Raw genomic sequence first — 15,444 nt, 5'->3', positions numbered from 1 at the left:
TGTAATTTTTGGAGTTCGGAGTCAAAAGATACGTCGATCCTAAGGTGAACTAGCACAACAGGGATTTTCAGGCCTGGGTTGCATTTGCTGGAAAATTGGGCTTGGCGCCTCAGTGGAGTGACACGCCACTATCGCGCCAGAAACATGCCTCAGTAGTTTGGGCTCTTGCGTGGCGCACCACTAAAAGGTGTACAGGGTTTTTCAAGCTAATTCCCAGAACCCAGAAACTTTGGCCTTGGCGCTATAAGGGCGCGACGCGCCACTATCGCACCAAGAATGTGCCTCAGTAGTTTGGTCCTTGGCGCGGCGCGCCACTACGAGGTATGCAGGTTTTAGGCGTAATTGTCCTGGCGCTGCAAGGGCGCGATGCGCCACTTTCGCGCCAAGTGCATTTTCGCCTATTTTTTAGAACTTTTAAGAAGGGGCAATTTGGGAATTGTCCCAAATTATATATGTATCAGCCTTAGCACATTTTTGGGATCATTTTCAATCCCTCACTCTCTCTCTAAAAGCTCTAGTGTCACGCCCCGAGAGGGAACCCTAGGCGTGGCCGGCACTCAGAAACCATTTCTGACTTCTGAGAGAACCACTTGGTCTCATTTCTTATTTATTCATCAGCGGAAGACTTAAGAATACTAATGTGGGCTTGTAATAATCAAAGGAAAAATAGATAATTATTAGAAGAAGTAGTTTCTAAGGAGAACTACTCCGATTACATCATCAGACTCTGTCTATGAAGCCTCTAATACTCTTAGATGGTGCCAATGACATGTCCATGGCTACCTCAAAAGAAACATCACACTCAACAATAATAAAAGGATAAGGAGTTCCTTTGAATACAAGAAGGACTCACCAAATAGCTGAAAAGAAATGATCTTCAACGATGCGCCTGTTGAGGATCTCTAACACCTGTATCTGCATCATAAAACGATGCAGGTCGAATGACGTCAGTACGTGGAATGTATGAGTATGTAAAATGGCAGGAAGGTAAGGACAGATATCAAGATACTCCTCTCAATAAAACTCAGCTCCGAACTCAACATCATCTCAACATGAATATGTAATGCAAGTTTAAAATATAATAATAAAAATAATAGTAATAAGCAATGCTTACTCAGTTGGGAGTTTCTCTAACCGACAACCATCACTTATGAGCTAGCGATGATACAACGAAGCGATGTCGTTGCCACATCCATCCAATACCTTGCCAGGGTAAAGGACATCACCATCTTGGATCCACTCATCAAAGTCCTCTTTTTGGGACTTAAGAGGCATAGCCTCCATCCTACGCTGGCTACGTAGTTCTGGGGTTTGAGTCAATTAAACTCTTACCCAACTCGGTGCTCAATACTACTCCCAAAATATGTGCTCATATTAAACTCATCATCTAGTCTCATTGGACTTTAATTTAAATCATCAAACTCATCTCATTACCTCTTCATCAATTATTATACTTCGAAAACATCATTTACATCTCATCAAAACATCTTGCTCAAAACATCATTTACTCAAAAAATCATTTAAACTCAATTCTTTTGCTCTTTCAAAACTCAATAAAATACATATATAGTATTAATTCATATCACTCTTTTTATCAATGAAAATATTAAAAAGCCAACATCTTTACTCAAAATATGTGTAAAAATATTCATGAACATCAAATCAATTAGGATTCATGGGAAAGTAGCCATGAACAATAATTCCAATAATATGAGAGATAACAATAATAATAATATTAATGCATAAATATATCAAACTCAATAGAAGAAGAATTATTTCATTTAGAATTCAAGATTTGGATAAAACTCAACTATAATTCAATTATAATAAATTTAAATATTGGGCGCATGGACGAACTCAATCCAATGCTATGAAAGCCTTACATACCTTAAATCCGAAGGTTTACTCCGAATTGGAACACTCTTGGATCCCTAGCCTTTTCTTCTCGCCGGAGCGTTTTGTGTACTACCCGGAGTATAAGAATCACCGGAGTAGTATTTTTATACTACTAAAACTAAAACTATATTTGAGAAGAAGTATATAGAGAGAAGAAATGCTTAAGAAAGCTTGATGAATAAAATGAGGAAATAAGGTGGGTATTTATAGGTTGGAAAGAGGGACCTAACAATAAATAAAATAATTATAAAGAAAAATCTAAAAATTTAATGGAATATATTGATGTCATGGATGATGTTAAATGGAGGACAATTTATGTCATGCATGATGTCAAATGCATCTAGATGTTTCCATGGTAGGTAAGATGAGTTCTTTTTAACAGAATACTTGTTTTCGAAGCTGCGTTTGAATAAGTTAAATTCCTTATTAGGATTTGGTGTCTTCATAAGAATTGTAGATATGAAAGTCTAGTTTCATATCGTTCAAGAATAAACCAATTTGGAGCAACCTATAGTGAGATATGAATTTTCTTCTATCAATACTCAATTCCGTCACAGCACTATATCTTGTAAAGATTAATTTATTCGACCTACTTATACTCCGAATTTGAAGTTATGTTCTTCATGAAAGTTGTAGGTAAGGATGTTGTGATTACCCAGAAATTTGAATCACCTAATTTGGACCAATCTATGAAAAGTTATGCCTAAAATACAGAGGCTGTATTATTTTCGTCGACAATTGAAATATCGATATACAACATTTTAGGGGTTGTTACAATATCTCCCCTTGGGATCATTCGTCCTCGAATGAAGATGAAAATAGGAGATATAAAGAATGAAATACATCAACTCCGATACTCAAATGGTCAATGACTCAAACTCAAGAATAAACATCGACTCAAAGGTAGAAGTAAGGAATATTACCTTGAATATCGTCATCAGAAGGAATAAATAGATGAGGATAGTTAGCCTTCATATCTTCTTCAGCTTCCCATGTAGCCTCTTCAACAAATTGATTTCGCCATAGGACTTTGACAGATGCCACTTCCTTAGTTCTTAATTTGCGAACCTAACGATCAAGAATTTGAACTGGAATCTCTTCATAACTCAAACTCTCTTTCACCCCAATGCTCTTAGCTGGGACAACAAGTGAAGGATCTCCCAAACACTTCTTAAGCATAGAGATGTGAAATACGAGATGAATAGCAGCTAATTCTGGAGGCAACTCCAATTCATAGGCTACGTTACCTACCCTCCTCATAATCTGATAAGGACCAATGTAGCGGGGACTAAGCTTCCCTTTCTTTCCAAATCTCATCACACCCTTCATGGGTGAAACTTTCAAGTATACCCAATCGTACACTTCGAACTCCAAATCTCTTCTTCTAACATCAGTGTAGGATTTTTGGCGACTTTGAGCAGTCCTCAACCTATCTTGTATGGTTTTCACCTTCTCCATAGCTTGGTGAACCAAGTCTGGTCCAATCAACTCAGCTTCACCAACTTCAAACCAACCAATTGGTGATCTACATCTCCTCCCATACAGAGCTTCATAAGGAGCCATTTGAATACTCGAATGGAAACTATTATTGTATGCAAACTCAATAAGAGGTAAATGATCATCCCAATTACTTTTGAAGTCAATGACACAGGCTCTTAACATATCCTCCAAAGTCTGTATCGTACGCTCTGCCTGGCCATCTGTTTGCGGATGAAAAGCAGTACTAAGGTTCACTCTTGAACCCAAGCCCTTCTGAAATGACTTCCAAAACTGAGCAGTAAATTGAGCTCCCCTATCAGAGATGATAGACAAAGGAACTCCATGCAGTCTAACAATCTCTCTAAGATACAGTTTGGCATAATCCTCTGCAGTGTTCGTAGTCTTAACCGGCAAGAAATGGGCCGATTTAGTCATCCTATCCACAATCACCCAAATAGAGTCATGTTGTTTGCGGGTTCGTGGTAAACCGGTAATGAAGTCCATATTGATCATTTCCCACTTCCATTCTGGGATCTCTATATTTTGAGCCACTCCACAAGGCCTTTGGTGCTCAACTTTAACTTGTTGGCAATTAGGGCACTTGGACACAAACTCTGCTATATCTCTCTTCATTCCACTCCACCAGTATACTTCTCTCAAGTCATGATACATCTTTGTTGAACCTGGATGGATGGAATACTTAGAATTATGGGCTTCTTTCATGATTCTCTCCCTAATACCATCAACACTTGGAACACATAATCTTTCTTGATATCTCAACACTCCATCTCCCCCTTTGGTAAAAGCCATTACCTTCTGCTTGTGAACCTCATCCTTCAATTGAAGAAGAATGGGATCCTAATCTTGCTTTTCTTTCACCTCTGCAACTAGAGATGATTCAGCTCCATTTCGTACTATTATGCCACCCTCACTAGAGTCAATAAGTTGAACTCCCAAACGTGCAAGTCTATGCACTTCCTTTGCCAACTCCTTCTTTTCCTCTTCCACATGGGTTGTACTCCCCATAGATAACCTGCTAAGAGCATCAGCAACTACATTTGCTTTACCTGGGTGGTAGAGAATGCTCATGTCATAATCCTTGAGCAACTCTAGCCATCTCCTCTGCCTCAAATTCAGCTCCTTCTGGCTGAATACATACTGTAAGCTCTTATGGTCTGTGAACACATCCACATGTACACCATAAAGATAGTGACGCCAGATCTTAAGAGCAAATACCACAGCTGCCAACTCAAGGTCATGAGTGGGGTAGTTCCTCTCATGAGTCTTAAGCTGCCTGGAAGCATAGGCAATGACCTTTCCTTTCTGCATCAATACACATCCCAACCCAACTCTTGAAGCATCACAATAGATTACAAAACCATCCATTCCTCCGGGTAGGGATAATACTGGAGCAGTAGTCAATCTAGCTTTCAACTCTTGAAAACTTTTCTCACAAGCATCAGACCATTGAAATTTAGCCTTCTTCTGAGTTAGCTTAGTCAATGGTGAGGATATGGATGAAAATCCCTCAACAAACCTCCTATAGTAACCAGCCAAACCTAAGAAACTCCTTATGTCGGTTGGAGAGGTAGGTCGGGGCCAGTTCTTAACTGCCTCAATCTTTTGAGTATCAACTTGGATTCCATCCCCAGATATAATATGGCCTAGGAATGCTACAGACTCAAGCCAAAACTCACACTTTGAAAACTTAGCATACAACTCCTCCTCCTTAAGAGTTTGAAGGACAATCCTAAGGTGATTAGCATGCTCACTCTTACTTCTAGAGTAGACCAAAATATCATCGATGAAGACAATTACAAACGTATCTAGGTATGGCTTGAATACTCGGTTTATGAGGTCCATAAAAGCTGCTGGAGCATTTGTCAATCCAAAGGACATAACAAGAAACTCAAAATGACCATAGCGGGTTCGAAAAGCCATCTTCGGGATGTCACATTCTCTCACTTTCAACTGGTGATAGCCTGATCTGAGGTCTATCTTAGAGAAGCATGTGGCACCCTGAAGTTGGTCAAATAAATCATCTATTCTGGGAAGAAGGTACTTGTTTTTAATGGTGACCTTGTTTAGTTGTCGGTAATCAATGCACATTCTAAGGGACCCATCTTTCTTTCGCACGAATAGGACAGGAGCGCCCCAAGGTGAGACACTTGGCCTAATAAACCCCTTATCTAAGAGGTCTTTCAGTTGTTCTTTCAACTCCTTCAACTAAGCAGGAGCCATCCTATAAGGAGGAATGGAGATAGGTTGTGTATCAGGAAGGACATCAATACCAAAGTCTATCTCTCTATCACGAGGGATTCCGGGTAGATCCTCAGGAAAGACTTCAGGAAACTCATTCACAATGGGATCTGACTCAGGAGATGGAGTCTGATCATTAATATTTTTGACTCGGACTATATGATATATACATCCCTTAGAGATTAATTTTCTGGCCTTAAGGTAGGAAATAAATTTACCCCTAGGCACTACAGAATTCCCCTTCCACTCTAAGATAGGCTCGTTTGGAAATTGAAACTTGACAATTCGGGTCCTACAATCAACTGAAGCATAACAAGAATAAAGCCAGTCCATGCCAAGAATCACATCAAAATCAACCATGTCCAACTCAACTAAGTCAGCCATGGTATCCCTATGATAGATTGACACAGTACAATTTCTATAGACCCTCTCAGCTAAGATAGAATCACCAACAGGAGTAGACACACTGAAAGGCTCAAGAAGACACTCAGGAAGGATCTCAAATTTACTAGCCAAGTAAGGAGTCATAAAAGATAATGTAGCACCCGGATCAAGTAATGCATACACATCAAAAGAAAGGCCTCGGAGCATACCAGTAAGAACATCGGGTGCATTTTCTTGGTCTTGGCGACTACCCATAGCATACAGACGGTTGGTTCCCCCACCTGTACTTGAAGCTGCACCTCTATGATTACCTCTATTCTGTGGAGCTGTAGAAGAAAACTGAGCTCTACTACTTCCATCTCCCTGCCTCTTTGAAGGACACTCATTCTGGAAGTGACCTATCTTTCCACATCCGTAGCAAGCATTGGTGCCCACACGACACTCTCCCAAATGGAGCCTCCCACATCTAGCACATGGTGGTTTTCCTCTAGAACCTTGAGCCATACTTAATTGGGACTGAGAACCTTGAGATCGAAAGTTTTGGTGACTTAGCGATCTCTGATCATACCTGGTATTAGGTGTAAAAGCATTTGTTGGGAAAGGTGCATAATTGGAAGACCTTTTCTGAAAGAAAGAATTGTTACCCTTCCCTTGCTTCTGCTCATTCTCATGCCCAGCAGACTTAGCCTTCTTGCTTAGGTGTTCTTCTCGGTCCTTTTTCTTGTCATCCTCAACCTGCTGAGCATACACCATCAATCTAGAAAAATCCATGTCAGAAATCATTAGCATTGCCTTACATTCTTTCTTTACATGTTTGCCTAGGCCAAAGACAAACTTCCTCATCTTAGACCTCATATGAGGAATCATTTCTGGGGCATATTTGGACAATTGAATAAACTTCAAACTATACTCTTTCACAGTCATACTCTCTTGCTTGAGGTTCACAAACTCCTCAATTTTTGCTTCACGTAGCTCTTGGGGAAAGAAGTTATCAAGAAATGCTCTTTCAAACTCATCCCAAAGAGCAGGCTCTGCATCCTCGCCTCTACTTTCTTCCCACTGGTTATACCAGACATTTGCCACATCCTTGAGTTGATAAGACACCAACTCAACCCCCTCAATCTCTGTAGCATGCATCGCTTTAAGTATCTTCCACATCTCATCAATGAAATTTTGGGGGTCTTCATCAACGTTGGAACCTGTGAAGACCGGCGGATTCATTCTCAGAAAATCTCTGATCCTCGTGGCAGCAGACAACTCTTGATAACTAGAGCTAGGAGTTGGTGAACTCTGGCTACTATTTCGAGCAGCCACCAACTGGGTGAGCATAGCAATCGCTCCTTGAAAATCTTCCTCAGAAGTAGGAGTGGTCTGAACAGTAGGTACTTGGGGTACCTCAGTAGACCTTGCAGGTCGGCCCCTAGTTCTCCGTGGAGGCATCACTGACTGTGGAACCTCAGTGCTGGCAGCGTTCCTCTGACTAGCTGAACGTTTAGGAGGCATGTCTGAAACGTGTAAACGCACGAATTAGAAAGAAAGCTTTTATAGAGTTAAACTCTATCGCACGAACTCAGATTATGAAAGAAGTGAAATAATTCCTAATGTCCTATAGCTTCCTGATTATAAGTGTGGTGCACGACACACCCATAAACAAGACTCTACTAGACACGGCTTCATAGACACCCTAGGACTCTTGAACTCTGTGCTCTGATACCAAGTTTGTCACGCCCCGAGAGGGAACCCTAGGCGTGGCCGGCACTCAGAAACCATTTCTGACTTCTGAGAGAACCACTTGGTCTCATTTCTTATTTATTCATCAGCGGAAGACTTAAGAATACTAATGTGGGCTTGTCATAATCAAAGGAAAAATAGATAATTATTAGAAGAAGTAGTTTCTAAGGAGAACTACTCCGATTACATCATCAGACTCTGTCTATGAAGCCTCTAATACTCTTAGATGGTGCCAATGACATGTCCATGGCTACCTCAAAAGAAACATCACACTCAACAATAATAAAAGGATAAGGAGTTCCTTTGAATACAAGAAGGACTCACCAAATAGCTGAAAAGAAATGATCTTCAACGATGCGCCTGTTGAGGATCTCTAACACCTGTATCTACATCATAAAACGATGCAGGTCGAATGACGTCAGTACGTGGAATGTACGAGTATGTAAAATGGCAGGAAGGTAAGGACAGATATCAAGATACTCCTCTCAATAAAACTCAGCTCCGAACTCAACATCATCTCAACATGAATATGTAATGCAAGTTTAAAATATAATAATAAAAATAATAGTAATAAGCAATGCTTACTCAGTTGGGAGTTTCTCTAACCGACAACCATCACTTATGAGCTAGCGATGATACAACGAAGCGATGTCGTTGCCACATCCATCCAATACCTTGCCAGGGTAAAGGACATCACCATCTTGGATCCACTCATCAAAGTCCTCTTTTTGGGACTTAAGAGGCATAGCCTCCATCCTACGCTGGCTACGTAGTTCTGGGGTTTGAGTCAATTAAACTCCTACCCAACTCGGTGCTCAATACTACTCCCAAAATATGTGCTCATATTAAACTCATCATCTAGTCTCATTGGACTTTAATTTAAATCATCAAACTCATCTCATTACCTCTTCATCAATTATTATACTTCGAAAACATCATTTACATCTCATCAAAACATCTTGCTCAAAACATCATTTACTCAAAAAATCATTTAAACTCAATTCTTTTGCTCTTTCAAAACTCAATAAAATACATATATAGTATTAATTCATATCACTCTTTTTATCAATGAAAATATTAAAAAGCCAACATCTTTACTCAAAATATGTGTAAAAATATTCATGAACATCAAATCAATTAGGATTCATGGGAAAGTAGCCATGAACAATAATTCCAATAATATGAGAGATAACAATAATAATAATATTAATGCATAAATATATCAAACTCAATAGAAGAAGAATTATTTCATTTAGAATTCAAGATTTGGATAAAACTCAACTATAATTCAATTATAATAAATTTAAATATTGGGCGCATGGACGAACTCAATCCAATGCTATGAAAGCCTTACATACCTTAAATCCGAAGGTTTACTCCGAATTGGAACACTCTTGGATCCCTAGCCTTTTCTTCTCGCCGGAGCGTTTTGTGTACTACCCGGAGTATAAAAATCACCGGAGTAGTATTTTTATACTACTAAAACTAAAACTATATTTGAGAAGAAGTATATAGAGAGAAGAAATGCTTAAGAAAGCTTGATGAATAAAATGAGGAAATAAGGTGGGTATTTATAGGTTGGAAAGAGGGACCTAACAATAAATAAAATAATTATAAAGAAAAATCTAAAAATTTAATGGAATATATTGATGTCATGGATGATGTTAAATGGAGGACAATTTATGTCATGCATGATGTCAAATGCATCTAGATGTTTCCATGGTAGGTAAGATGAGTTCTTTTTAACAGAATACTTGTTTTCGAAGCTGCGTTTGAATAAGTTAAATTCCTTATTAGGATTTGGTGTCTTCATAAGAATTGTAGATATGGAAGTCTAGTTTCATATCGTTCAAGAATCAACCAATTTGGAGCAACCTATATTGATATATGAATTTTCTTCTATCAATACTCAATTCCGTCACAGCACTATATCTTGTAAAGATTAATTTATTCGACCTACTTATACTCCGAATTTGAAGCTATGTTATTCATGAAAGTTGTAGGTAAGGATGTTGTGATTACCCAGAAATTTGAATCACCTAATTTGGACCAATCTATGAAAAGTTATGCCTAAAATACAGAGGCTGTATTATTTTCGTCGACAATTAAAATATCGATATACAACATTTTAGGGGTTGTTACACCTAGAAACCTCTCTCTCTCTCTTTTCTTCTTCTTCTTCTTCTTCTTCTTCTTCTTCTTCTTCTTCTTCTTCTTCTTCTTCTTCTCTATTTCCAACAAGGAATTATTCCAAGAGCTTCAAGACCTCAAGCTTCCATTGAAGACCTAACAACAAAGTTTCTTCAAGCATCTATTCTAAGGTATGTAAGTCTATCTAAAACATGGGTTGAGTCCACCCATGTGCCCTACTCTTGCTTTGAGGTTAGATGTTCATAAAAATAGACTTTCTTGGTATAGTTTATATTTGTATGAACTTTGTCCCCTATTTATTTGACCCTATATGTGTTGATGTTGTTGAGCCAAGGAGTTCCCAAAATGAGCCTATATGTGGATATGAGTTGATGAAGATGAGTTGTTTAATATGTTTTATTGATCTTCTTAACTATGTAGATTATGATAAAAGAGGTTATTTTCCTAAGAAGTGTTGCCTATTTTAGAGTGTGATTTAAAGTCTTGAGTTGTGATGAGTCTCAAGGATTTCTCAAATAGATAGAGTAAATGATTGGTTATGTCTATATGTTGCTATAATTGTGCAATTAAATTTTTTGAAGAGATGATTGAGATTGATCGGATAGTACGATTTGAAGAGATTCGATTGTGATAGAGTTTATGAGTTGACAAGGTTGTTATTAGACTTGTCTATATGAGTTGATTGAGTTGATTGGATGGAGTTTTATGAGCATTGAGTCTTGGGAGGAGTATCGAGCACCGAATTGGGCGAGAGTATAGTCCATACTCGAACCCAATACCTGTGTTGCCAAACGTAGGGGGGATTGAACCGTTAAAGTCGGATGCTTCCTCGAGAGTTTTGTCCTGACATTATAGGACTTGGTTGGATTGGATCCATGATTGATTAACTCGTTCATGCCCTGGCAATGTATTAATGGACGCGGCAACAACGTCAGCTTGTTGTACTGTCATTGGCTCATAAGTGATGGTTGTCGGTTAAGAGAAACTCCCAGATAGATCTTGATAGTACTCTGAGTAAGACTGAGTTAAATGATATGTGATTGGTCCCGTCTAAATCATATTCTTTTTTAAACTTAGGACATTTGAGTGAGTTGTCCTGTATATATATATATATATATATATATATATATATATATATATATATATATATATATATATGAGTTGAGATTCTGAGTTGACTGATTCTTCCTTGATGTTCATTGCATTCGGCCATTTTACATACTCGTACATTCCATGTACTGATGCCATTTGGCCTACATCATTTCATGATGCAGATACAGGTACTAGAGATCATCGACCGGCGCTCCGTTGAAGATCCACATACACTCCCAGCTAGTTGGTGAGTCCTCCTATTTTCTGGAGGACGTTGAACCTTATTGTATAGTTTTGTTGTAGCTTCCTTTACTTTGATTTCTTGGTGGCCATGGGCTTGTCATTGACACCTTTTAGACTTTGATAGAGGCTTCATAGACTGGAGTGTGGGGAGGTTGAATGGTTATTGTGAGGAGTTTTATTATATTTATTTTGTCGAGTTAAACATGTATGGCCTTCGGCCCCCATATTGTGAATAGTATTTCATTAATTGAGTTCCGCTAAGAGAATGTGATAGAACGAATGTATGAATGGACCAGGTGGTTTGCTTGGAGGTCAGAAATGGCCTTCGGGTGCCGGTTATGTCTAGGGTACCCTCCCGGGGTGTGACAAAAATAGTATCAGAGCCCAGGTTTTAAGTTTCCTAGAGAGTCTATGAAGCCGTGTCTAATAGAGTCTTGCTTGTGGGTGTGTTGTGCACCACACTTATAATCAGGAGGCTATAAGACATTAGGAATTGTTTCACTTCTTTCATACTCTGAATTCGTGCGATAGAGTTAAACTCTATAAACTTTCTTTCTAATTCGTGCATTCATACGTTACAGATAATGCCTCCTAAACGTACGGCTAGTCAGAGAAATGTTGATAATGCAGAGATGCCTCAGTCAGAGGTACGCCCAGCAAGGGCCAGAGACCGACCTGCGAGATATGCAGAGGCACCCCAAGTGCCTGCTACTCCACCTGCACCCACATCAGAGGCAGAATTTAGAGGGGAAATTGCAATGCTCACTCAACTAATGGCTGCCCGAAATGGTAACCAGAATTCGCCGACTCTTAGCTCTAGTTCCCAAGAGTCGTCTGCTGCCGCCAGAATTCAAGACTTTTTGAGAATGAATCTACTGGCATTCACGGGTTCTAAGGTTGATGAAGATCCCCAAAATTTTATTAATGAGATGTAGAAAATTCTAAAAGCCATGCATGCTACGGAAATTGAGGGGGTTGAGTTGGTGTCTTACCAACTCAAGGATGTGGCAAACATCTGGTATAACCAATGGGAGCAAGGTAGGGGTGAGGATGCTGAAACTGCTAGGTGGGATGAATTTGAGGGAGCCTTTATTGACCACTTCTTTCCCCGAGAATTGAGGGAAGCAAAGGTGGAGGAGTTTGTAAATTTGAAATAGGAAGGCATGACAGTTAAGGAGTATGGCCTGAAGTTCATCCAGCTGTCCAGGTATGCTCCAGAAATTATCCAAGATATGAGGTCAAAGATGAGGAAGTTTGTCTCTAGATTAGGGAGGCATGTGAAGAAGGAGTGCAAAACAGCATTATTGATCTCGAATATGGATATTTCCAGATTAATGGTGTATGCTCAACAGGTAGAGGAGGAGAAAAGAAAGGACAGAGAAGAGCACTTGAGCAAGAAGGCAAAATCAGCGGGCCATGAGAATGAACAGAGGCAAAACAAGGGCAACAGGTCCTTCTTCCAGAAGAGGCCTCCCAATTATGCCTCATCTACCGCAAGTGCACCTATGCCGCAGAACAGGTATGACCAGCAAGGAAAGAGTCGCCAGAGTTTCAGCCCCCAGGGTTCTCAATCCCAGGCAAGTGTAAGTCAAGGTTCGAGGGGAAGCCACCATGCGGCAAGTGTGGTAGGCTCCACTTGGGAGAATGCAGAGCGGGAAGGGTTAGTTGTTATAAATGCGGCCAAATAGACCATTTTCAGAAGGAGTATCCGGCATGGGGGAACAGAACCCAGTTCTCTACCACCGCACCACCAGCTAAGGGTAATCATAGGGGCACTACTTCAGGTACGAGTGGATTTACAAACCGCCTGTATGCCATGGGTAGTCGCCAAGATCAAGAGAACTCTCCAAACGTCGTGATGGGTATGATTCGAGTCTCTTCTCTTGATTGTTATGTTTTGATGGATCCGGGTGCCACACTATCTTTTGTAACTCCTTACGTGGCTAGTAAGTTCAATAAAATCCCTGAATGTCTTAGTGAGCCTTTCTACGTAGCTACCCCTGTTGGTGATTCTGTCGTAGCTGAGAAAGTCTATAGAGATTGCACTGTGTCAATTCATCACAGAGATACCTTGGCTGACTTGGTTGAGTTAGACATGGTTGATTTTGATGTGATCCTTGGCATGGACTGACTTTATGTCTATTATGCCTCCATTGATTGTAGAACTCAGGTTGTCAAATTCAAATTCCCGAACGAAGCTGTCATAGAGTGGAGGGGTAGTCCTGTTATGCCTAAGGGTAAGTTTATTTCATACCTTAGGGCCAGGAAGCTAATCTCAAAAGGGTGTGTTTATCACATTATCCGAGTGAAAGATGACAGTATTGAGTCTCCATCCCTTGAGTCGGTTCCGATTGTCAATGAGTTTCTGGATGTCTTTCTTGAAGATCTGCCTGGAGTCCCTCTTGATAGGGAGATTGACTTTGGGATCGATATTCTTCCTAATACCCAACCTATCTCAATTCCTCCATATAGAATGGCCCTAACTGAGTTGAGAGAGTTGAAGGAGCAGTTGAAGGACTTATTAGATAAGAGATTTATTAGGCCGATTGTCTCACCATGGGGAGCTTCGGTCCTATTTGTTCGAAAGAATGATGGGTCCCTTAGAATGTGTATTGACTACAGGCAGCTGAATAAGGTCACCATAAAGAACAAATACCCTCTCCCTAGAATAGATGATTTATTTGATCAACTTCAGGGTGCCACGTGTTTTTCCAAGATAGACTTGAGATCCGGTTACCACTAGTTGAAGGTGAGAGAATGTGATATTCCGAAGACTGCTTTCCGGACTCGTTATGGCCACTTTGAATTTTTGGTCATGTCCTTTGGGTTGACAAATGCCCCCGCAGCTTTCATGGATCTCATAAACCGGGTGTTTAAACCATATCTTGATATATTTGTGATTGTATTCATAGATGATATTCTGGTCTACTCCAAGAATGAAGAGGAGCACGCCTATCATATTAGAGTCATTTTACAAACTTTGAGGGACCAGGTATTATATGCAAAGTTCTCCAAATGTGAATTTTGGCTTGCATCAGTGGACTTCCTAGGACACATTATATCTGGAGATGGTATTCAGGTTGACGCTCAGAAGATTAAAGCTGTGAAGAATTGGCCCAGACCCACATCCCCGATGGAGATAAGAAGTTTCTTGGGTTTGGCTGGCTATTATCGAAGGTTTGTAGAGGGATTCTCATCCATATCATCACCATTGACTAAGCTGACTCAAAAGAAGGCTAAGTTCCAATGGTCCAATGCTTGTGAGGAGAGTTTCCCGAAATTGAAGGCCAAGCTAACCACTGCTCCTGTTCTAACCTTTCCCGATGGAACAGAGAGATTTGTGGTCTATTATGATGCATCCAGAATTGGTTTGGGTTGTGTGTTGATGCAAAGAGGGAAGGTGATAGCCTATGCTTCAAGACAACTTAAGGTTCATGAGAGGAATTACCCAACTCATGACCTTGAGCTGGCAGCGGTGGTGTTTGCACTTAAAATTTGGCGCCACTACTTGTATTGAGTGCTTATTGATGTATTCACCGATCACAAGAGCTTGCAATACGTCTTTAGCAAGAAGGAACTCAACCTGAGGCAAAGGAGATGGCTTAAGCTACTCAAGGACTATGATATGAGCATCCTCCACCATCCAGGTAAAGATAATGTTGTTGCTGATGCTCTTAGCAGGTTGTTTATGGGTAGCACTGCCTACGTGGAGGAAGGAAAGAGAGAATTGGCAAAGGAGGTACATAGATTAGCCCGATTGGGAGTTCATCTGGAAGAGAACAATGAAGGCGGAGTTACTGTTCAGGATGGGTCTACATCCTCACTTGTGGCAGAGGTAAAGGAGAAGCAAGACCAAGATCCCATCCTCCTCTAATTGAAGGGAGCTGTACACAAACAAGAGGTAATGGTTTTTACCAAAAGAGGAGATAGTGTGTTGAGGTACCAAAATAGATTGTGTGTGCCGGATGTCGATGATGTTCGAGAGAGAATTATGGCCGAAGCGCATAGTTCTAGATACTTTATTCAACCAGGCTTCACAAAAATGTACCATGACTTGAGGTAAATCTATTGGTGGAGTGGAATGAAGAGAGATATTACAGAATTCGTATCCAAGTGCCCGAATTGTCAACATGTGAAGGTTGAGCATCAAAGGCCATGTGGTTTAGCTCAAAATATAGAAATTCTGGAATGGAAATGGGAAATGATCAA

This window comes from Solanum dulcamara, chromosome 8 (genome assembly GCF_947179165.1).
Source record: "Solanum dulcamara chromosome 8, daSolDulc1.2, whole genome shotgun sequence".
Taxonomy (NCBI): Eukaryota; Viridiplantae; Streptophyta; class Magnoliopsida; order Solanales; family Solanaceae; genus Solanum; species Solanum dulcamara.
Note: the sequence above shows the minus strand (reverse complement) of the source record.